Raw genomic sequence first — 24,956 nt, 5'->3', positions numbered from 1 at the left:
CTTGCGCTGATTGCCGCACTCCTGAACAATAATACTTGTGATCGTTACACCACTCCACGCTGCATTTTTTATTATGCTGCTTTAGGTTTATGACCAACGTCTTTTTATTTATCAGCTTAAGTTACATAGCGAGTATTATAGTAGGCCTTTCTACGGTTGTGCCTGCACATTTGCCTGTGTTGCACCTTCGTCACTAGACACTACTTCCGAGTGCATTTAGCCGTTAGGGCATAGTAAAGATATGTATCAATATATTGTGCACTCACACACAAGCGAAGTTGTGTGTGCATGTGTTTGTGCTTAGATATTTGCAGAACGTGCGAAGGTTCAGTAAAAATGTTAGTCTCTGGCTTGAGCATATTTTAGCACACGTTCGAAGAGTCATATTGTAATATGCTTGAATGTGGCCTATCATACCTTGCAACTGTGTCTGGCTTTTACCATTACAACCAACCTCGGCCTAGTGAAAATAATCGTAGTGATCGACTCCAGCGAAATTTGTTCTGGCGACTACACGTGTGACCAGCGCTGCAGCATTAATTCCATCGCCGAGCCAACTTACAACGCTCGCGGCCGAGATTCCTGCCCAAAATATTCCAGGGAGCCAAGGCCTTGACAACCTCCGCGACAAATTTTATAGGAGTAAAGCTCCTTATGGTGTGGGTCTGTCCATCCCTTGTATGTATGTATGTATGTATGTATGTATGTATGTATGTATGTATGTATGTATGTATGTATGTATGTATGTATGTATGTATGTATGTATGTATGTATGTATGTATGTATTATGTACGTATGTGACCACCTGCCTACAGTTCCGCCTTTGCCAACTGCCCACTGCTTTGTCTTTGCTAACATCCCACTATGCCCCATCACCGATCCACCACTTCACCGACCATAAAGCCGTTATAATGAAGGGAGGACGGAAGCGATGTATAGCTACCACTTACGAATAATAAAATTTCTTATATAAATATATAAAGTGTTTGTCATGTCTTTGATGGTGCAGTGGGCGATATTCGTGGATGGTTCCCGGTTTAGCGATAAAACCCTGCAGTGCTTCGCCCCACTCATCATCATTCACTTCGTGGATATGCTGTGATTTCTTTCCGTGTTCACATATTATTCACTCTAAAGGTGCCCAGGAATGATATTATGATAGTACCACCGCTTAGCTTCTAAATCATGACAGTGCGAAGCGACGAAAAAAAAGGTGGGTCAGGGAAGGGGCGGGGGGTGCACGCGAAAAATTTCAGGGAGGGGGAGAGCTTGAACCCCCCCCCCCCCTGGCTACGCCACTGATACAAATATGCACTGTTCGGGGGAGGCTGCCATCAACCTAATTGCATTCATGAGGAAAGTTATGTAGTGGTCTTGATTATATAAATATGTATAAATATATATATATATATATATATATATATATATATATATATATATATATATATATATATATATATATATATATATATATATATATATATACACGAGTGATTGTGTTTATTTACAGATGAGGTGAAATGGCGTTGGGAAAGAGCAGCGTACTTCTTAGACAGGCCTAGTCCGGTTCACCAAACCACACAGTTCAAGCACTGCTCCACAAAAACTTTTCTTCTTCCGCGCTCCGTACGCTCGCGCATCTTCGTTGCATTTCCTCCGGCCGCAGACGAAGCTCACCGAGCGAGTTAAATATGCCTATGATGGAACTGCTTGAGGCGGGCTACTTGAACAATTTGCGTAGTGCGCGAACGCCGGTCATTGGCTGTGACTCGGGCGACAACGTAATTCACGTCACTGAGACGAGTGACTATCACGAATGAGCCGGAATAGTTTGCTAGAAACTTCCGGCACAATCCTTTTCTGCGAACAGTAGTCCACAGCCAAACGTAGTCGCCAGGAGAAAGCTCTACGGGGATGTGCCTCGCATCGTAGCGACTCTTGCTGTGTTCTTTAGAAAACAGTGTTCGAAGGCGCGCTAGTTGACGTGCTTCTTCCGCACGACACAACGTCTGAGCGATGGACAGATCTTCCTGATACGAGAAAGGTAAGAGGAAGATTAGAAAAGAGGGGTAACGATTTAGAGTACAGGGTACTCTACTGTGGGAGAGCTATGCGGAGGACTTGCATTTTATAGAGTGTCTAGAAAACTCCGTGGGCTTCGTGCGTAAAGCAGAAGGAAGGGCGAATGTCCAGTAACTTCATGCTTGACGGTGTTATATGCGCAAGTAACAAACGGTAAGACGGCGTCCCAGTTCCTGTGGTCGGCATCAACGTACATCGATAGCATAATCGTAAGAGTTCAATTCATTCTCCCGGTGAGACCGTTAGTTTGCGGATGGTAAGGGGTGGAGTGGCGATAAGAGGAGCCACAGAGAGCGGCAAAATATTTTCAACCACATCGGCGATAAACTGCCGTCCACGGTCACTGATGACAACCCATGGAGCACCGTGACGCAGTATGACCCGTTGTAACAGAAAAGAAGAAACAGCAGCTGCTGTGACCGATGTCAGTGCGTCCGCTTCCGTATAACGAGTTAAATAATCCACGCACACTATAACATATCGGTGGCCGGATGGAGTTTTAGGAAGGGGTCCGAGCAAGTCGATGCCGACTTTTTCAAAAAGGGATGTCGGTGTAGGGATTGGCTGCAAATAACCTGCCGGGGCCGTGGTGGATCGCTTGTGGCGCTGACATATAGCGCAGCTGGCGACGTACTGTTTTGTGGTCTTCCACATTTTCGGCCAGTAGAACCTCTCACGTAGTCAAGTCGATGTAGCGTACGTGTGAAACCGAGATGGCCGGATGTTATGCCATCGTGCATAAAACGAAGGACGACCTGACGCAGGCTTGTCGTCACCACTAGAAGCAACGGGAGGCCGTCGGCTGAATAGTTTTTCTTATACAGCAAGTTATTTGAAATTGTAAAGTGCTTGTCGGCAGAGTTATGTGCAGCTTCGAGCAAGGGTTTCAGGGTAGGGTCGCGCTGTTGCTCACGTTTGAAGCTGCTGGTATCTCGGAAGTCAGACGAGACAGAAACTAAATAGTCATCAATATCGTCGTCGTCAGCATTGGTGAGTACGGAAGGAAGGCGGGATAAGCAGTCGCCATCCGTGTGACATCGTCCGCTCTTATACGTCACAGAAAAGCTGTACTCTTGGAGGCGCAACGCCCAACGAGCCAGCCGGCCAGACGAGTCGCGAAGTCCCACAAGCCAGCATGTGATGATCGGTCACTATTGTGAACTCGCGGCCATCTAGATACGGTCGGAACTTCTCAATGGCGAAGACGACTGCTAAGCACTCGAGCTTGGTGACGGTGTAGTTCTACTCTGCTCTGGTTAGTGTCCGACTGGCATATGCTACGACGTGCTGACGGCTGTTGCAGAGTTGGACCAGCACAGCACCAACACTTAGTTCACTAGCATCAGTATGAAGTTCAGTCAAAGCGTCAGGATCAAAATGCTTCAGGATGGGCCCTGAAGTCAATAAAAACTTCAGCTGTTGAAATGCAGCCTCACATTTATCATCCCACAAGTACGGTGTGTCTTTATGAAGAAGGGACGTCAGTGGTGGGGCAAGTTGTGCGAAGTTCTTAATCGGCGGAAATATGAGCACAGACCCAGAAAACTTCGCAGGTCCTTCACTGTCCGTGGTTGTTCAAAGTTGCGAACCACTGCGGCCTTCTGTGGGTCTGGTCGTACGCCTTCTTTACCCACGAGAAAGCCTAATACGAGGGCTTGACGTTTCCAAAATGGCATTTCTTCGAGTTTAAAACAAGGCCAGCTTCGCGTAAGCATTCAAACGCAAGTTCCAAGCGGTAGTTAAGCTCTTGAAAAGTCTTTCCGTAGATAATCACGTCATCTAAATAGCACATGCAAATTTCCCATTTTAGTCCACGAAGTACTGTATCCATGAATCTCTCGAATGTCGCTGGAGCATTGCACAAACCAAAGGACATAACGTTAAACTCAAAAAGACCGTTTGGTGTTACGAAGGCCATCTTCTATTTATCTGAGGTATGCATAGGAATTTCCAAATACCAAGAACGCAAGTCAACAGTGTGGGAATCGAGAGCGCCTTCCTACCTGGCGCCTCGTTCTCCAGCTGCCGCGCGCGCGCCGACGGCGTAGCCCGAGCGCGCATAAGCACCGGCATCCGCCAAGATGGTTGCCAGGACGCCTTTTGGTCTAGGCGAGTCAACTGTCGGCTCCTTCCCGCGCTGGCATGTCCGGGCACGCTACGCTGGCGCGCTGCGCGGGCCTACGTCACAACGCTGCGCCATTTCTCTTTGGGCCGCGCGTGACATCCTCCTCTCCTACAAGCTGTGTTGCGCCCGACGATTGGCTCGTCGCGGCAGATGCTCTCAGGTTTTCACGAGGGGTTGACGCGCTGCTAAGCAGGCGGCTTCTCGTTCGTGCTTCGACTTCGGCCCTTGTGCGGGAGTCGTCGCGCCCTAGGCAAGCGTACTTGCTCGGTCTTGCGGAGTTCCCTATACGGCCGGCAAGCCCGTGAGTGCTGCACTGTGCTACATCTTGGGTTAATAAACCCATTGTGTTTGTTATCCTGCCTCGCGCGTGGTTTCTGCGCCGTGCCGGATAAATCGACGAACCCGGCCGCGGCGTCTTCGCACGCAACGGCAGTGGAGGACGTCGCATCCCTACACGGATGCGCTTAGTAGGTAAGCCTTGTGCAAACCTATCTCCACAACAGAAGAAAAATAGGAGGCAGAATGCAGGCAGTCCACGGCGTGATCTATACGTGGCAAAGGGTAGACGTCTTTTTTTTGTGATGGCATATAGGCGACAATAGTCTGCGCAGAATCTCCATGAATTATCCTTCTTTCTGACTAGAATGACAGGAGCTGCCCACGGACTACACGATTCTTCACTCTAAGCCGAAAAAGACTAAAGTGGGGTATGCCATTGGTCCTTTAGGGGTCTAAATGCGCTGCCACAGATTTAGAACCAATTTTGGACTAACTGCGGGAGTAACTGCAAGGGCTCAACTGTTACCCCAAGCACTTACTCCACTTGGTTTAATTGTTGGCCCCAGTAGAATGCTCCAGCGGGACTAACAGTTGAACCGTCTGGACCAATGGCAAAAAAAAATGGCGGCACTGCGTTTGTGCAGTATATTTTATGTTTATTCCAATTTAATCAGCACTGAAGATCATAGTATGTTATTCATGCAACACACACACACACACATACATACGCACTATTATTTCAAAGTAAAACACCGCAAACACTGACTGCCCGCGCTGTACTACAGAGAACAGACTCTCGGGTATATATAGCACAGTATTTTGACCTCCCATCTAGTGCCAGTGGGCGACTTTTACTCGGCTTAAGAAAACAATAAATATTGACACCGTAACGCGAAAATATACATGGGCTTATTCGTAGCACCGATGCGCATCGATCTTTTAATATGGATCCATCTAATCTTCAACATGCCTCCAGCCCGAGAATACGAATTATCAGCGGGTATTCGATCATGTCGGCCGAACCAGCGTTCGCAGTGCTGGCGCACGAGTCCGCAAACACATACATAGCAGCGGCGCTTGTGCGGGAAAGCCGGCGAAGCAGCCGCAGGCGCCCCGCCGATGCCATACCGTGTCGGCTTGCCGACGGCGTCGCTAGGCTTACGACGAGTACGGCTAAACGACCGCCGGCGATCGCAACATGCGGCTCGCGTGAAATTTTCGTCGCCGTTATTTTATAGTCACAAATGAACAATAGGTAAGTGCCCCATGTTCGCTGTGTCTTACGGAGTGATGTAGATATCTGTATACTTACAGCGACGAGACCGTTCGCAGGCACGGTTCTTTCATCGTGCTGGTAAGGCACAACCTGTGTACTGCTGGCCGCACGATTAGTCGTATCCGCGATCGCCTACACATTGGATTTTTGATAACGATTGTCACATGGATAAAAAGACATAAGTTTGCCTGAGCTACTATTTTTGTGAACTTGTACGCGACGTTTCCTTCGCTTGTGCCGGCAATGCACTCACACCGGCAGCCAGCTTGATACCGATGACGTACGAAGCCTACTTTTTCTATATATCGCTTTGAACTTGTGGTCACTGTGTGGGTACACGACCGCTGATGAACAGCTTACCTTTATTAGCATTGTCAGTGTTCACCGTAGTTCGAACTTATTCAGCACATTAAAGCGAGTTCTCGGCATTGCCCGTGTTTACGGAGACTTTCACTTGGCCTCGGCTCGCCCGTGCCGGCATGGTGGAAACGCGAGGGCACTTGCTGTGTGCACTGACAGCGTGTTGTACTACTTTCCTCTAATAACATCTTCTATTCGTTTCATAGTGCTTCACTTTCACAGTGGCGTATAGCCTATTTAACTTGTTTTCATGATCGCCGACCACGCCGAGCATTGCAGTGCAGCATCGACAGAAGGCGATCGCGGCGCAGTTGCCCTCCCCGTTGGTCCCTTCATTGCCGGGCGTTTGCGCAAGACACGCATTGTCACACATTTAGTCCCTGTTGGACGAACCGTTCGTCCATTGGTTTAACGACTGCAGTTAGCCCAACTTTGCCGAATTTCGGCTTAGAGTGTTGTATGACGCCCTTTTTTAGCATCTCTTCAACTTGCTCAGCAATGACTTTCCTTTCGGAAAGCGATACGCAATAGGGCTTCTGGCGTATTGGTGGTGCTTGGCCTGTATAGATGCGGTGTTGCGTACGTGAAGACGGTGGCGTAACGGTACACGTCTCGTCTTGGGCGAAGTCAAAGACTGAGGCGTAGCCTGCGATCACCTCCTGCAGCAGTGACCGTTTAGTTAAAGGAAGTGACTTGTTTATCATACGGTCATGCTGGCAGAATATTCGGGGTACGAATTGGCGTGGGGTTTCTTTACATCCACCGACAGTTGAAGAGACCGTATGGTAAGAGTACTTTGCTCTTGAAAGCTTGTCAATTTAAGTCCAGCCGGCAGAAATATGGGCTGCGCGGAAACGTTCACAGTCCGCAAATCGGCACAACCATCAACGGTGAGCACGAGGCAACATGGCACAATAACGCTTTTCTTAAATGTGCGTTACTGAAGTTTGGCTCGGCTAAACCGTAGTAAGAACCAGCACAAGAACGTGAAGAGTTTATGCACACAAACATTGCGGTATGCGGGGCCAAGCAGACGCCTTCAGACACGGAAAACACGTCCGAGCTGTCCTCAACGGTATCTTTCATCAATGGAGAGGGCAACACGGGACGAAAAATAATTCCACCACTACCACAGTCCAGAGTGCACCACACTCACGCAAAAATCTATACTTAAAATGACGTCGTGGGTCGCACGTGCAAGCACAGTTAGTTCAGCTCTAAGCGTTTGATTTCCAGAACAAACACCAACCGGGCTCAACGTTTCTCCCCCTACGCCGCGGAACGTAGCACTCCGATTTTAAGCAAACATTACTTTCATCCCAAGGCGATTTTTAAAAGACATGCTCATTATGGAAACGGCAGCACCGGTATCAACTAATGCAACAATACTCACATTGTCTTTGTTCTCAACACCCACTTTGTTCTCAACCATTACCACACAAGGCGGTCTTGCGGAAGATGATTTTGCGGCCTCACCCCCATCGGTCGCACCAGTTAGTTTCCCAGTGGTGGTGGGGTCCCCGAGCGGCGCCGCGGATCGCTGTTGGCGTGTGGGTGGTGGGGTAACGCTGCGGTCGGAGCAAGGTGAGTCAGCACGTGTTCCGTGTTGCCGTTGGAAAGAGCTCTGATATGGTCGAGACTCGCCAGCAGGCACATAGGGCGTGTACACGTTGAATTGTGGAGCTCGCTGCTGGCGACGGTAGCAGTACCTAGCGATGTGTCCAGGTATCCCGCAGTTGTAGCAAGTACGGGTGTCGCGTCTAGTCGTCCCCGGCGAAGTAGACCTCATTGGTTGATAAAAGCCGGGCGATGGTGGCTGAGGAGTAAATCGCCGTGATGCAGCTTGCCTGCGTTCCTGGTTTTCGAGTGGCCGTTCTATCCTTTGTTCGAACCTATCAGTGTAATTCGGGCGAGGCTGAAAGTCGCTCTGACGCATCCGAGGTACCGGTGGTTCACGGGGCCGTTAGTCGAATGCACACTGATGGCAGACACCGATGGTGTCCAAGCTTGCAGTTGAGCAAGTTCTTCCTTAACCACTCGTCTTATAATCGAAGAGATGTCGTCCTGCGATAGAAGGTTGACACTTGCAATCGTGGGCACATTGTCAAGACGTCCAAATTTTGGTAGGATTCTCCTCCTCTTTAGCGCTTCAAACGCTCGGCATTGTTTCCTTGGGTCGGAAGGTGTGTGTAGGTCTTCCTTAGTGATACTAAAGTTGTACACGTCTTCCGCGATTCCCTTGAGCAGATGACCTACCTTATCTTCGTCAGACATAGTCGCACTCACGATTCCACAAATCAAGACGGCTTCGATGTAGATGGTGCATGTTTTGCCAGGTTATTGAGCTCTGCGTGAAAGCGTTTGCTCCGCCTGCTTGACTTTAGAAGTCCAGTCATCAAACCACCTCTTCAGCTCGTCCACAAAAATGTCCCATGTGGTCAATTCACTCTCGTGGCTGTCGAACCAAAGAGACGCGGTGCAGACGAGAAAAAACACCACGTTCTCGAGCTGCTTAGCAGTGCTCCAGCAGTTGCTGCGACTCACTCTTTAGTAGTGCTTGAGCCAATCCTCAACATCGTCATCCGGCTGCCCCAAAAAGGTCCTTGGTTGACGTTCCGGCATGCCGCAGCGAGCTTGTCCTGGCGGGTGAGCGTGTTGCTCATCAGCAACGAGGTTGTTATGGCCTGCTCCGGCGTCCTCCATGTCTGGTAGCTGCGGTGGCAAGGCTGCCAAGCGTCTGCTCCGTCGAAAAATCGGTGGACCTGGGTCGTCCACATCGATGCACCCGGCACCTTCCACCAAACTGTCGCGAGTTATTGTGTTTATTTACAGATGAGGTGAAATGGCGATGGGAAAAAGCAGCGTACTTCTTAGACAGGCCTAGTCCAGTTCACCCAACCACACAGTTCAAGCGCCGCTCCACAACTCTTGTTCTTCTTCCACGCCCCGTACGCTCGCGCATCTTCGTTGCAATATATATATATATATATATATATATATATATTTATTTATATATATATATATATATATATATATATATATATATATATATATATATATATATATTTATATATATAGTCAAGTAGATCCTCCGTGAGCGGTCACAACGTGGTTTATTTCGACGTTTCGGCCTAGAGTCTGCCCTTCATCAGGATTGAATTGAAGGTAGTCTGTTGGTGCTCAGCTTTATACAATCTCAAATCAGAAGAAAAGAGGAAAAAAGACAGAAAAAAGAGAAAAAAAGAAGAAAAGAAAAAAAAGACAAGGAAAATAAGGTGGACTCCCCCGAGCGCCCCCCTTCCACTCCACCCTCCATCCCTCTCCCCCTTCTCCCTTTCAACTTTCTGATGTCTGCGTTCTGTGCATGCTTCCTTTCACTAAGGCATTCTTCTCGACCAGACGGCGCCTCCTGGCTCTGGCGGTTCGGTGTGGGGAAAAAAGAGCTTTTTTAAGGAGTTTAAGCCTTTAACTACTCGGCGCCCCGTCAACATTTCGTCGTAGAAAAAGGGGTGCCGCGTATTGCGGCAGAGACTGGTAAGCGGGCGCAATGCGAATTCCTTGCCCGCTTCTGGATTACGCGTGTAGTGGCGGCCTCCCGACTGTGCACAGGGTGGCTGTTGGCCATGTCATGCTTGGCACAATTGATTGGGTAGTAAAGTAAAAACAGACGACAGCTGTAATTAGGAAGAGTACTTACACTTGGAATTGTTTTGAGTTGTCCAGTACCCTTCGCAGCTGCAGTGCCGTGAACTCAGTTACTATTTTCATTATTGCCGTTATTGTTTTTAATGCTTTAGTTGCTGCAAGTGTACCAGGATTCTCATTTATTCCTCTATCGAGGGTGTATATATATATATATATATATATATATATATATATATATATATATATATATATATATATATATATATATATATATATATATATATATATATATATATAAGATTGATTTGTGGGGTTTAACATCCCAAAACCACTATTTGATTATGAGAGACGCCGTAGTGGAGGGCTCCGGAAATTTCGACCACCTGGGGTTCTTTAACGTGCACCCATTTCTGAGTACACGGGCCTACAAGTTTTCCGCCTCCATCGGAAATGCAGCCGCCACAGCCGGGATTTGATCCCGCGACCTGCGGGTCAGCAGCCGAGTACCTTAGCCACTAGAACACCGTGGCGGGGCAATATATATATATATATATATATATATATATATATATATATATATATATATATATATATATATATATATATATGGCCCTGCAGTCTCATGACTGCAGGGCCATTCTTCCGACACGATCCCTCGCGAACGCGTACATCACGTCAGCAGCCGATAAATGAGCTAAACTAATTGGATGCTTCAGTGGTTTCGAACAGTGCGGCCGCATCGCACGCGCGCTGACACACCCACAGCACGTTACGTATGCGCTCGTTGAGGATTTGGAATCCAGCCGAGAGTTTCATATGAGTACACTGGCACGAATTCTAGCCGGTCCCCTTTCTGACACGATCCTTGACTGCCTCACAAAAGTCTTCGGCTGAACGGTGAATTCTGGAGCTGGACGATGGCAGCACCAGCCCAATGAAAATACAATATCCGTTGGACATCTGAAACAATTCCGAACATCCGCGGACATCAACGGACCTGTGAGGGATAGCAAATGCACATTTTTTACAATTTGAGCTTATAATTTCCCACAAAGGATATCATATCTTGTGGAACTTGTTTCTTCTCTTTATTAATGATTTGCCTACAAATATTAAGGAAAAAATCAAATTATTCGCGGATGACTGCGTGCTATATCGAGAAATAAACTCAACGGAGGACCATGTAGCTTTAAATAGTGCTTTACAAGATGTTTCCTGCTGGTGCCGTAAATGGCAGATGTCACTTAATGCAAACAAGTGTACAATTTTATCAGTAAGTCGAAAAAAAACTAGGTCAAATTTTCTTTACACCATTAATGACATTCCCATAACTAGAGTAAGTCAGCATAAATATCTTGGAATTATTATAACTGAAGATCTAAGATGGGATGCACACATAAGTTACGTTACTTCAGCTGCACTACGCCGCTTGTTTACACTCAGATACCGGCTTCGCCAGGCCCCGCCTTCTCTAAAACTGCTTGCATACACTTCCCTTGTGCGATCATTACTGGAATACGGTAATATTATTTGGTCACCATTCACAAAACAGCAAATCACGAAACTGGAAGGAATACAAAGGAAAGCTATGAGGTTCATCTACAACAAGTACAGACATACAGATTCTCCGACTGAACTGATGAAAAAAGCTGGATTACTTACTCTAATGAATAGAACAAGGTTAGCACGTGCAAAATTCATACATGAATTAATACATGGTCATTTAAACATTGATGTATCCGCCTATCTTACGTTTGATCAAACTAGAAAAACACGCCAAAAACACCCAATGAGACTTAACGAATACTCCTTCAACACAAACTGCTTTAGGTACTCATTCTTTCCGTTAGCCACTAATGAATGGAATAAACTGGATCCGAGTATCTCCAGCACTACCGAATTAGCAAAATTTCTAACCCTTGTCGAAAATGAACTTTGTATTATGCAAACGGAATCACCTGGTTGATTTTTAATATGGGTGTTCGTGTGAACAATGTACGAGCGAAGTATCATGTCATCATATTTTTTCTTTAAGCAATTTTTAGTACTGAATCCAGGTGAAGAGAAATCGCCCTGTTGATTCTTGAACATGTTTCTGTTTTTCAGTGTGTATAAATTTGCCCTTCCTTGAAATACTTCGCCATATTGTAGGGTAGTTTCTTATTGCTGTAATTTCTTGTTGTGTTTCTTGATGCAAATGCCAATATGTCAACCAATGTGTCAACCAAGTCGCTGCATTTATTTTCTTCTGACAACTTTTCTTTACACTAATGTTTTATGCCTTCTTTGATCTGAAATTGTTAAATGATCCGATTCTGTTAGTTTCATTCTGTACTTTATCGCGATGTATGTCTTTATTGTGTACCTATTCGAATTTTTATGTTCACGCCCTTCCTGCTAAAATCCCTGATGGGATTGGCAGTATGTCGAAATAAATAATAAATAAATAAATAAATATCCTGTCTCACACGTCCGTAAAAAAATGTAGTACGGTACACATTTTGCGTTCTCAACCTGATTTGGTAATTCTGACGGCGGCTTGGCACCCATCACCCACAAAAAGAAACTAGCTACATTTTGCTTCGCTCATATATGATCATCGAGTGAGGTAAAAAAATTGAGGAAAATATGAATATCGTAAAAGTGAGTACACAATAACGACGAGGTATAATTTCCGCATACGGATTACGCAATTAATTGGAATTTCACGTCTTCAAAACGGGAAAGCTGTGCGCGTTAGTGAATGACAGAAATTCCGATCAACTTTGTTTAAACACCACGCCATATCATGTTTCTCAAAACCTGAAACAATGAAAAAATGTGTTACTTGCCTTCAGTAATTAACTCATGAGACTCTTGTTAGATAAAACATATGAACTTCATACTTAAGAAATTTTAACAAAATACCTTGCCGTAATTGTGTCGTTTCGCCTTCTTTATCCTAAGCAGCTGTGTGCACGCGAGTCGTGCGAGTGAGAACTTGAAACTCTATGGCCTCAGTTCCATGGTTCAGCTTCAGTACAGCGATACTATGGACGTTAAGAACTCTGAAAGGTCTGACAGCGGATACAGATGTAAGTTCATCGTCTTCGAACTTGTGGAACAGTGTTTACAATGCGCCAAAATGGTATAACTGCAGGTGTTTAGTGGGCATGTTCGTTTCGGTGCCATGTTAGAGAAAGTGTCACAGCCTCGCGATATCGTCGCTCTCTGAAGGCTGTTCTCAACAAATAGGTGTTCTCTGCTGTTGTAGGAAATTTATTCATCTGGATAATTAATCAGTGTGCAGCTATCATCACGGCGAAAAAGTGTTTCATGAGCTGGTTGTGGTGGTGGTTAGATCACGTTTTGGCTGTACACAGCGGTCTTCAGCCGCACTCACGTGAATTTGAATGACGAAAGTGGCAGCTTTTACACTGCTCTTATGCAAAGTAGGCCTTGGATTTACGTGTTCATCGTGGAAATAAAAAAAGAAATCTGTAATAGAGTTGTTTGTTGTGTTCTTGGTACTTGGGGTAATTTAGCATTCGTTTAATTCAGATAATTTCGCCGGTACCGTGACAGTCAAATTAACAAGGTTTTACACTATGTTTTTTGCGACTGGCGCTGAGAAAGCTGTGGAGAAGAGTTAAAAAAAAGTAAGAAAACTTGATATCACTTTTTGCCAGTTTAGAGAAGCTGAGGGAGAGGACTTTTCTGTCAAGTAGTGGATAAAGTTTCACAAGTCTCAAACTGCTGCGACTTTCAGGACACAATCCCATAATGACAAACAGGCGTGCGGATCTCAATTTTTTAATATTTTTAGCTCTGAAATGCATTAGTGTAATTTTCTGGCTGGATCAATTCATGCACTAGCATGTCGTCTCTCTAGCAAGTATTGTGTTTTGTTGCTTTTACAGAAAACGCGCTGGAAAAAAATTGGTGAGGTTAGCTTGCCAGACACGGTCAAGAGAATGAAAAGAGATGTGCTTTCAGATAAGGTGGTTATAAATTACATTGGGCTAGGTGCCAAAGGAAAATTGCACTTCAGAAGACAGCATGCTGCCACATCCTGCATGGTATGATTCTTTCTGCACTACTTTATTTCTTTAAAGAAATCTCTCTGTCACCCATTGCATTGTTGCTGGCATATTTGGACAGCATATTTAGCTGCTCAACACCTGAATGTTGAGATCCAATTATGGTGGCTTATGTGGGCTGCAATCAGGTATAAAAACAAGAGTGCTTTTCAACACAGTAGTTTTGACATTTCAGTTGCAGGGAAAGCTCATGACGTTACTAAGTTGGACAAGCTGGTTGTGGAGACAAATGGCCATTGTTCATCTGTTCTTCTTGCACTGCTTTTATAATCGAGAGAAAGTACAGTAGAAATTTTCAAGCACAATATGATTTATGAGAAACATCATTTGCAGATCATGTATTCACTCACTCTCTCTCTCTCTCTCTCTATATATATATATATATATATATATATAAGGCTTATATGCAGAAGAATAACTTCGGTTGCCGCAAGGTTATAAATATGAAAGTAGATGCGCTTTCACATAACAACTGTTTATTGTGCCGACGTTTCGACAGGAACCCTGTCTTTTTCAAGGCATTATGCCTTGAAAAAGACAGGGTTCCTGTCGAAACGTCGGCACAATAAACAGTTGTTATGTGAAAGCGCATCTACTTTGATATTTATATATATATATATATATATATATATATATATATATATATATATATATATATATATATATATATATATATATATATATATATATATATATATATATATATGCAAAGAAAAATAAGTGGTGCAAATTATTCTATCTCTCACCTTTGCGGCATGACAGGATTCTAGTGTTGTGTTTTCTTTCTGCTCTGTCCACAACAATGTGTTCTAGCCCTTTGCGATTGCCTATGACATTGTTAAATGTTTTTGTGTGTTAATTGGTTTCCTTTTACAGTTGCACAAAACCAGATCTCTTGTTTTACAGATTTATATTATTGATAATGTGTTTCTATGGTGACCACATCTGAGTGAGCAAAACGTGCTTTATGTGGCCAACTACGTCTACTACCACTAACACAGAAGGGTCCTCATTGTATTTCTTTTATTAATAGTGCAAATATTCTGCTTTTGTGCCATTCTTAGTAGGCTTCTTTAACGTAGTGCAGAAGTTGCTGCTGCCAGCTCCCACTGTCCAGAGCCCATTGCTTACTGCTCTTCACCTTTTGTCAAAGAACGTAATTTTGAATATTATATTTTGGAGTTTCACTTTCCAAAACGATAAAGAATTATGCGCCATAGTGGAGGGATTCATACCAATTTTTACCCCCTGGGGTTGTATGATATGCTTTACAACAAAAAGCACGTGAGCACAATGCTACTATGGGTGTTTGCTGCGATGGCGTAGCGGTTACAGCACTTGTGTGCTGGCCTGAAGGTCCTAAGTGCGATCCTCGCAGTGGCAGTCCCACTCAGGTGGAGGTAAAACACTAAAGGCGCATGTGCGATATCTGTGCACCAAACGGTAAAAAATGGCAGAGCCCTCCACTATGGCCACCTCATTATCATGTCATGGTGTATGAATAATAATATTGTAGTACTTGTTGCACCTGCATCAAAATGTGGCTTTATCAGCTCTGTCTTAATCCCACCTTCTGATGCTTAGTGCCAGAACACCTTGGCTGTCTGAGCCAGTGCACCTTGTGGGAATAAGTTGTTGTGTAAACAACTTCACCTTCTCAATGTGTACGATTGACAGCAAGCTTGGATTTTGTTTTTCTCAGTTACTTTTATTAATTTTTACTTTCTCTGAGCGTTTTCCTGTGAATGAGATGCATGTAGTGCAAAAATAGCATTTTATAGAGGTCTTTGCTTTCTTTGCATTTGCTTAAAGGAAACCTCCTAATTTGACAGGTCACCTCCTAGGCAACATGAAGACGTCAGGGCGTCAGTTGAAGACATGGTTGGGCACGACCCTACTCAATATGATAATCCCCTGATACTCATGTATCTAATGGGTGTGTCATGTACTGAGTGGTGATGAAAACTGGGCAAGGAAGAGCGCTCGTCTTGCATCTTCCTATTTTTCTGTCTTCGTTTTTCATGCTGTTTATCCCGAACAGTGTCATGTGCTGTTTTGTTATATCACAGCTGCTTTTTCTCTCGTTTGTAGTATCTGTCATGCTTGTCTATTCATATTTCTTCAATATTCAATTCTGGTTTATATGTAAACTTAAACATGCTTATGTATGCAAGCAACATCTAGTCACAGTGCATAATGTATGTGTTTCGTGCTTTGTTCTTAACTAAAAATATGTGTATGCAATACGCTTGGCTCAGTGTTTCTCTAGCACAAGCACACATTTAGCATAATATGTTGCCATCTGTCAAATTTCACTTTTATAAAGTTTTGCGATTTCAGAAGTTCAAATCATGCGTAAGTTTTCCTATGCTTTCAGGTGCTAATATGATTAGTTTTTATCAAAAATGCACTTTGGTAAAGAAATTGTGTGTGCATTAGTCTAATTCCAGCAATTTTAGTGGGTGTCCAAAAGAACCAATTAAATTAGCACCTGAAAGCACAGGAAAACTTATTCATGATTTGAACTTCCGAAATTTCAACTTGAGAGAGTAACAAAAAAAATTAATTCACTGTAAAAGACTACTTTTAGAAAACACCCTGAATAAAAGACAACCCTTAATTTCTCTGTTATGTACACAGTGTGTCCTACGAGACGTGTTTGAGACTTGGAAGGGATAACCCTGAGTTCAGGAGAGTGCGGCCAAATCAACCTGCGAGGGATGTCCGCCAGTGTTGTTTCAGAAATGAAGTGGATATCCTATATCCAGTCATGGGTGCTTTGTGGACGTCCTTGTTGTCGCCACGGGAGAGTGAATTCCCTCCAGCAAATAAGGAACAACTTTATAGAATGCAGCACACGAGCGAGCCAAAGACATCTGCGAGCGGCGGCTTTTCCTGCACGACACTCGGGAACAGCTGCGCGTATCTTGGGCATCACTTGATAGCACTCGCTCCGTGCCACCCAGCAGCACGGCGCCCCACGCTATGTGCATGAAAACGGTCGGGGGCGTCGGTAGGCTTCGAAACTTACCTGCAAGAGGCCGATCAGCGACCCTTCTTTCAGGAAAGCGCGGCCGAAGCTTCCTCCGGTGGTTGTTTAATAATCCATCACCGATCGGGGCCTTCCGTCGCAGCTGGTACTCCGCTAACCAGGATCTCGGCGCGTCCGTCGAGATCCACCAGAGGTACATTTGCATTTCATGTCCGCCACTTCGACCGCATCTGAATCAAATGTTACGTTTGTCACACGCGGCAGAGGATTACGTTCACTGGGTACTCAAACACCTCGGCGGTAATAATAGACCACTACGCCGAGGTACTCCGATAACTGAGTTGCTAGCGCGCAAACGCAGCTAGCAGAGAACGCCTACATCATATTAGAAAACGGAAACTGCACCTTTGGCTTGTATCAAAATAAGGTAGCGGCGGCGTGCTGAACTGCAATACTACGAGGCGAGATGGCACTGCCAGTACTATCATCATCAATACACAGATGTATTTTTCTGTTGTTGGTTGGGTCAGGCTCTGAAACTCTCAAGTTCTCCTGCCTCCGAGATTGCGGGCGCTCGACGTGGTTCTCTCTGGCCATCTCACGGTGCTCCTCAGCAAAACCAGCTAAGGTGTGCGCATCCACTTAAACTAGCGAGTATCGCCTCACGCGCTTTTTTCTTTGTGTTTAGTTATAACACAGACAGAAAGAATATGGGCCCATTAATGAAGAACAGCTACGTGATACGATTGTCGCTTATTATGAAATTGCATACTTGAGCAGTGATTACAGCACAATTTCTAGCAAAAGCACACAGTCTTAGACCAAATTAGTCATTTGTTTGAACTAATAAGCCTCACATTGTACGTAAGACCTTCATGCACCAGTTGAAATTGACACTTCCACGGAAGTTGTCAGAGACAAAGAAATAGGTTTTAAGACACTTGCTGGATGACGAGAAAATCTGATACGACTGGACAGAGTTGGAGCTGGCTACAGTCTATGCAATCATGCACAATACAGGCACCCAACACTTTTTCCATGACTCCCAATCGTCACATGTCAATTTCAGTTAATCTCTGCTGAATACTCTGTGCAAGACTGTTTTCTCAACAAATTGACGTAAGCACCAACGTCAGTTTCGCAGCGAGCGTGCTGGCAGCGTGATGGTCACTATTTTTCTTTTTGTTTTTCTCTTTATCTTATGTGGTTCCAACGCCTCCTAGATTTCCCGTGCCTGCCAGATTATCGGCGGTTACTTGGTAAGCGGCGGTCGTCGCAACTATAGTGGTGATGCCATTCAAGTAGAAGTGTCTTCAAATAGGTTCTCACGTTTTTGGAGCTTATACGCAACAAAAATAACAAAAAAAGTTTTAAAACGGCGTAAACGTAGTTATATTTAACCCTACGTAAGTGACGCCGTCATTCAGCAAGCAACTTTTTAAATACAAGACATCCTCTAAAATTAGTAGCAAACGCCAAAATTGCTTATCTCAAAGGCCAAGTACAAAGACCTTTACCCCCTACGTAGGCAGCGCCGCATTAGATGACCGGCGTTTCGCGCTCATCCGGCAGGCACAAGAAATCTAAAAGGCGTTGGTGGTTCTTAAAAGCAAAAGAAAAAAAAAGTGAGCCCCGTAACCACCTTTTTCCTTCCTCCGTGACCGTAACTGTCTGCTTTAGAGTGCGACACCTCAACAGTAGCTCACAAGGGATTGGGGTAAGGAGGAATTAAAATGATAGGATTAAAAGGTAAATAAAGAGAATGAGAGAGCGAGGCGCAGGAACAGCGAGCGACGGAAGTAAAGAGAAGATAGGAAAGATGGACACGGTCGCAGGAGTCCGAGGAGGGGGCACCACTCGACGAGAGCTTAGTCGGCGTCAGGAGATAGCGTAGAGAGAGTCCAGTCGGCCAGAGCAGCACTGTCGTCGGAGATCGGCGTGAGGAGATGGCGTAGCGCGAGCCCAGTCAGCCAGAGCTGCGCTGTCGTCGGAGATCGCGAGGGCACAACCGGTCGGCACGAAATCTACTCGTTTGGTTCCTTCGTGTCTTTCTTGTCTCTTTGTCGTCGTTCTGTTCTCGCGCTACAACTGTCGTCATGTCATACCAAATAGGTCAAGCTGCCACACTTCGTTTGGTTCGTACGCGGCGTGCGCCGGGAACATTTGTGCTGAAATAAGCGACATGATCACTACTACCACCACTTTTTATGCTCGGTGAGCGTGCAGCGTGGGTTATCTCATTCGCTTGCGGCCGGAGATGCAGAATGCGACGATGCACGAGCCTTCTAACCGACAGAGTGTGATTTAAAATTACCTCCAAGACTTACATAATCAAGAAGGTGCCTACTACCACAGCTACCTGAAGTCGGACGATGAGCTGAAGCTTTTTGAGAGGTCACTGGCTGCCATCAATGAGAGGTATGCTGTTCGGACCTCAAGAGATCTGACCAAGTCGTCCAAATGTAAGCATATATCGATTGCTTCTTAATTTATCGCTATGCGCTTTGGTTTAGCATTCAACAGGGCAGTAGTAATTTCAACCCAGCAGAACAAGTTTTAGTTAGGGTTAACGCAACATTAGAGAAATTAGTTGGAGTTCTGGAAGATCGAGTTATCATTGTTCTGGTTACCGGTTCAGAGTTTTCTTTGCACCTATTTATTTCGGTTCGTGTGGTCTGGTCGTCTACCAGCTTCTAAAGGTGTCAATTTTATGAACTGGATCCTTCGCTCAAGCTAAAGCTACCATCACAACTTTCCCGCTCCGATGCGACAGTGTTATGCCGCCTTTGGTTGGGTGTTGCATTTACAAAGGTGTACTCCTTTCGCATTGGTATGGCAGACACTCCTACATGCGACTACCGCGGAGCTGAAGAGACCATCGAACACGTCCTGTGCAGCTGCGCTTGCTACGACACACAGCGATGCCAGCTCCGGATGGTTTTGAATCGACTTGACCCCGGACCATTTTGTGTGCAGAAGATACTAGGACCTTGGGCATCTGCCTCAGTTGCGCAGAAAGCAACTAAAGCACTGCTACTTTACCTCAAGTCTACAAACCTGAGCGACCGCCTGTAGACTGTGTGTGCTCCCCGAGTGTGCTCGTGATTGTGTGTACCTTCTCATCTTTCTGCAACCTCTTTTCTCCCCTTTATCCCTTCCCCAGTGCAGGGTAGCAAACCGGATGTGCGTCTGGTTAACCTCCCTGCCTTTCCTTGCATCTTTATCTCTCTCTCTCTCTATTTATTTCGGTTCGAGTGGAGCGTTGCTCGTGTTACCGGGCCATGACCCCAGGTGCAAAAGTTATGATAAATGTAATTGGAACTTGCCTGTTATTTCTCGTTTCAGTCAAAAGATACGCGGATACAAGCTAATTAACACTTAACAAAACTAATAAGTCTACCCTTGTGATGTTTACATAAATGCTTTGAATTGTACGAATAGCCGCATGTGGTCGTTTGTTTTGTATGCACCTGTAAATTTTTTTCTTTGCACATCAAAAAAGCAATCGTGCGCAACACGAGACACTATGTGCAGTTTGGCTCAATTAACTCCATGTCCGGCCATGGCCGTGTGTGCCATCCGTCGTCCTGCTAGAAGTGTGAATTAGGCATCGAGAGCGAAGCATAGCCTGATATTGAACTCTGTATATGAGATGCTGATACGTGTCACCAGCAAGCTTTTTGTCATGTCATTATAAAGTTGCAAGGCTCAACCAAACTGTGGCATGTTGGTGCTGCTTTCAAGATGGTCTGTCTTAAAACAACACAAAAAAGTCTGCATGATTTGTAAATATAATCATAATTATTTTTCTTGAGGAGAGCCAGGAGGCAGTGCATTTTTATGCTTCTTTGTTTGCTGCCATTACACAAAAACTAGATTTAGCATTGCTTTCTGCCATGCATGAAACCAGGCACAGCCACTAAATCGTATTTATTTATTATTATTTTTTTTTTCCAGCCAATGTGCCTTTTCCATGATTCATTCCTGGTGTAGAATCTTTCTGGACAATGTGCCTTTTCGAGTTGTCAAGGAAACCGTCAAAGTCTGCATATTTTTAACGGAACACTATAAGGAGAATCCCCCCAAATAAAGAAGGATCCGGTATGTCATGTGGTTATGCGCTTGCAAATGATGCATTATCGTACGATATCACCCCTACAATTCAAATTTGTGTATGGGAGTATGTGACTTCTTTTTTTATACTTGCCAAAGCTGTATTGTGTTGTAGTTGACCTGTGTGTTTTTTAGAATGTATGTAAAAGGAGCAGAACTAAATATTTTTCATTTCATTTACAGGACTAAAGTGCCACTGAGTGGCGGAAGGAGACATACGAGAATACAATAGTCAACAAGTACCATTGACTGGCCGAAGGATGAACACAAGAAAAAAAAAGTGAACCTACCTACAAGGCATAAAGAATAGGGTTCACACGACTATTGCTTTTACTGTGGAACGGCTATGTAGTGTGCAGCATACTCAAGACTGATACCACCATATATTGGATATTTCGATTACACGACGGGCAAAAACTAGGCAGCTCAGCATTGCCATTCCCCGATACTGAAGTACATGTTAGTGAGCTTAATTTGAGAATGTTAACTAATGGATGGTATGTTGAGACAATTGCCCATTTTCTTGTGCATTCATGTTCTTTATATAACTTCATTTTATATACCAATACCCACATGGTGCCATTGAAAAAGAAAAGGCTTTCAGTCTGAATAATTAAAAAACTCCTCCAAGTCAATAGTATTGGTATGTATACCTAAAGCATTTTACTAAAAAGGGTAGTTCTTGTAACTGTTTTCAAGAACTGCCAGTTTGCTCAGCCTCTAATACCAGTCGCAGCTATTGAAGTTGTCTTGAAAAAATTGTTATTCTGTGTAGGTAACCATACTTCACATTTTCAAAATAAGCTCCTAGTGCACACTCCACATTCTCTCAAATGTGGTTTATTTTTAATCAATGCATATTACAAGCACACTACTAAATCCATATTGAAGTAATCACCTTACAAAAATGTAACAACATCTTTTCAAAAGCTGCTATATTAGAATTCTAAAAAGAAAGTACAAAAGCAAGAATTTCATAAAAGAACTGGAAGGATGCAGCTTTCCATATAGTCTTGAACACATACCCTGAAAAACCCTAAAACTATGTTTTTATATAAGTTATGAATTGAAAATGCAGTATACAAGCACACTACTAAATACATCATAGGGTAACCACCAGGCAAAAAATGTAATAGCATCTTTTCAAGAGCTGCTATATTGAAATCCTAAAACGAAAGTATAAAGGCAAGCACTTTCATAAAAGTACAAAAAGGATGCAACTTTCCATACAGTTTATACACATACCCTAAAACATGTTTTTATACAATCTATGAATTTAAAATGCAACCAACATGATACATCAAGGTAGTATCTCTACACACGTAGCTGTTTTCAATGTTGGAAATGCGTGACCATAATGAGGGCTAGTTAAAACATACGATGATAAAAGTTAGCTTGATTTTGAAGCAGAAAAATGGTGCTTTTCGGAGAAAATGGCAAAACATTCCAAACTTCTGGAAATTAAAGCATCATTTAGACAAAGCAATATAATAATATCTATTAATAAGCATATCACATCTGCAATAACTATTTCAAATTATGAGAAATAAACAGATGGATAGAAATTCAGCACAAATATGAGCAGCATATATCTAAAATACCATAACTCATGGCAGACATGATGTAAAACCAATTAAGCTCAGCATATTACAAAAGTAGTTACAATCCCATGTAACTATTGCCAAAGCAGCAGTTTATAATTGGCACATATTCAATATGTTTTCATATTTTGTCAAAATAGCCAACATTAAAAAATTCAACAAAAATCAGCTAAATGAGCTATACTTGAAATTCCAGTTTTTGTAGCATGAATGCGGTCAAAGCTGATAAGCGCTAAATGTAATCAGTCTGACACCAAAGTCGTCACAGTAGTAATTAGTAAATAGTATGGTATCGAAAGAATCTCACTCATATTTTATCAAAATAGCTTGTCAGGTACATATATGAAGCTATATCACATATATAAACAATGCCAGTACTATATGTAAATTGTCATTATGCTAGTATACAGCACGTATACAGGCCACATACCAAATGATAGTATCCAGTTTTTTTTTTTTTTTTTATATACTCGATGTATGATCACATGGTTAGAGTTCACTGTTTTCGATTTGCCTACGCTACTTTGAAGCAGGTTTAGGGCAGTTACGAAGAAAAATTATACTTTAAAGCAGCATGAAGCAGCATTTCTCGTTTGGAGCAATTGTAGCAGCACTTCACTAAATGTAGCATATAAAAGCCTGTAAAATTTCTAAACATTCTAAGAACTATACAAAAAATTGAGTTTTCAAGTTTGCAATTTTTTTAATAATGTAAAAGATCACCAAGTCACCATCTCTCGAAAGTTTCCCCTTGATCTTTTCCTAGCAGTCCGAGCTAAAGCTCCTGTGAAAAGTCAACCAATCAATAGCAGAGTGACGGCATACTATAGGCGCTTTCTCTTTGGAAGAGGCTCCAGAGACGAGCATCACTTCGACGGTGAGCCCCGAATGTGAAGGCCTGAAGTTTGTGGAACAGATTCAGCCAACCTACGGAAAGTGGCTTGCAACAAGCCTTTAGCCTCTGGCAAGGCTTGAATATCAGCAGCAGTAGAGGAAGGAATTACACATTTACCATTCCTCGGTTATACTTGTTATACCTGTTCCTTGTTATACCGGTTATACCTGTTCCTGCTTCTGGACAGCTTCCAAGTGTAATCTGTGGTCGATTGAGGTAACTAAGCGGAACAGAGGAAAATCCCCATCTGTCATTTTACTTAAAAACAACACAAAAGCGTTTGCAGGGATACTTGTGCCTCCTAAAGTCAGGGCAGGTACATGATGGCTTTGTGAAGTCGACTGTGTACACATCGTCATCACTTCTTTCAGAACAAGCAGAGAACGTGCCTTCAGTGGACAGCTCTTTCATGTCTGTATGCGTGTATTCCTCTGCATTAGCAAGCCGTCTTAATACATGTTTAACAATCCCGTGAGAGTTTCGGTGGCTGCATTTCCGATGGAGGCGGAAATGTTGTAGGCCCGTGTGCTCAGATTTGGGCGCACGTTAGAGAACCCCAGGTGGTCGAAATTTACGGAGCCCTCCACTACGGCGTCTCTCATAATCATATGGTGGTTTCGGGACGTTAAACCCCACATATCAATCAACAATCCCGTGAGGCCGGTTGTGCAGGTAATCGGGAACGTTTTCACTATATTTTCTGTATACTGATGACTGCCTTCGTGCTGTCTGATAGAATTTTACTTCCTTGTCAGGAAGGTAGCTATTAATAATAGCTGTGATTAGGAATTTTAATGACTGTTTCCCAGTGACACTTTTCAAATACTGTGCTTTCAACACCCTGTTATTTGTGGTCAAAACATCAATATCCAGCCTGTAAAACATGACCCACAGCTCTTGCAAAAAGCCACACTTCAAAGTAACTGTGGAGAGAGAGAAATAAATAAAAGGAAGAGACAGGAAGGTTAACCTAGAAGAACTGGTTTGCTATCCTGTACAGGGGTGGGGAAATCAGGGTCGAAAAGAGGATGTAGATAGAGAGATATAAAATAAATTAGAAAAAAATTCACATGCACACACATGCAGGGCATTCCGATCACAGTCGTTTGGACAAGCCGGTTGAACGCAAGAAGTGCAGGAGCGCCTTCACAGCCTTCTTCTGCGACATAAAGTCCTGTCTGTAGCGCAGGATTCTTCCGAAAGAGCCTGGTTGTCCAGTTCGTCTAGTGCATTGCAATGTGAGCAGTGTTATGGGCATTCACAGAGAATGTGCCAAGTTGTTTCGTCACTGCCGCAATGGTCCCATGCAGCAGTGTCAGCCATTCCAATGGGGAACGCGTACGCATCGGTAAATGGGACACCCAACCATAATCTGCACAGCATAGTAGCGTCTCATCGGCGAAGTTCTAAAGGAATTTGAAGACTGAGAGTTGGGTTTAAGGTACATAATTGTGCATGAGTGAAATGTGACTCGTTACATTCCGACATGGTACACTTGCGAGCAAGCAT

At 44.0% G+C, this 24,956-nt stretch overlaps 1 protein-coding gene and 1 long non-coding RNA gene across 8 annotated transcripts in view; one reads left to right on the top strand and one right to left on the bottom strand.

Moving 5' to 3' along the window:
- LOC119177760 (glycoprotein-N-acetylgalactosamine 3-beta-galactosyltransferase 1) overlaps positions 1 to 17,241 on the bottom strand; it is a 442,569-nt gene extending 425,328 nt beyond the window's left edge. For all 5 annotated transcript variants that reach the window (XM_075865846.1, XM_075865795.1, XM_037428946.2 and 2 more), the window contains exon 1: positions 16,878 to 17,241. The gene's annotated coding sequence lies outside the window, so the exon portion shown is untranslated. The remainder of the gene's footprint in view (positions 1 to 16,877) is intronic.
- Positions 17,242 to 18,180: 939 nt separating this feature from the next.
- LOC119177759 (uncharacterized) lies at positions 18,181 to 21,586 on the top strand. Of its 3 annotated transcripts, XR_012884221.1 has the most exons (4): positions 18,435 to 19,300; positions 19,678 to 19,945; positions 20,796 to 20,939; positions 21,135 to 21,586. It is a non-coding gene; the product is annotated as an uncharacterized LOC119177759 (long non-coding RNA). The 3 variants fall into 3 exon arrangements; XR_005110619.2 differs by lacking the exon at positions 19,678 to 19,945 and having other exon boundaries at positions 18,449 to 19,300; XR_012884230.1 differs by lacking the exons at positions 19,678 to 19,945; positions 20,796 to 20,939 and having other exon boundaries at positions 18,181 to 19,300.
- Positions 21,587 to 24,956: the final 3,370 nt, after the last annotated feature.

Source organism: Rhipicephalus microplus, chromosome 1 (genome assembly GCF_043290135.1).
Source record: "Rhipicephalus microplus isolate Deutch F79 chromosome 1, USDA_Rmic, whole genome shotgun sequence".
Lineage (NCBI taxonomy): Eukaryota > Metazoa > Arthropoda > Arachnida > Ixodida > Ixodidae > Rhipicephalus > Rhipicephalus microplus.
Note: the sequence above shows the minus strand (reverse complement) of the source record. Positions and strands in the feature narration are given on the sequence as shown.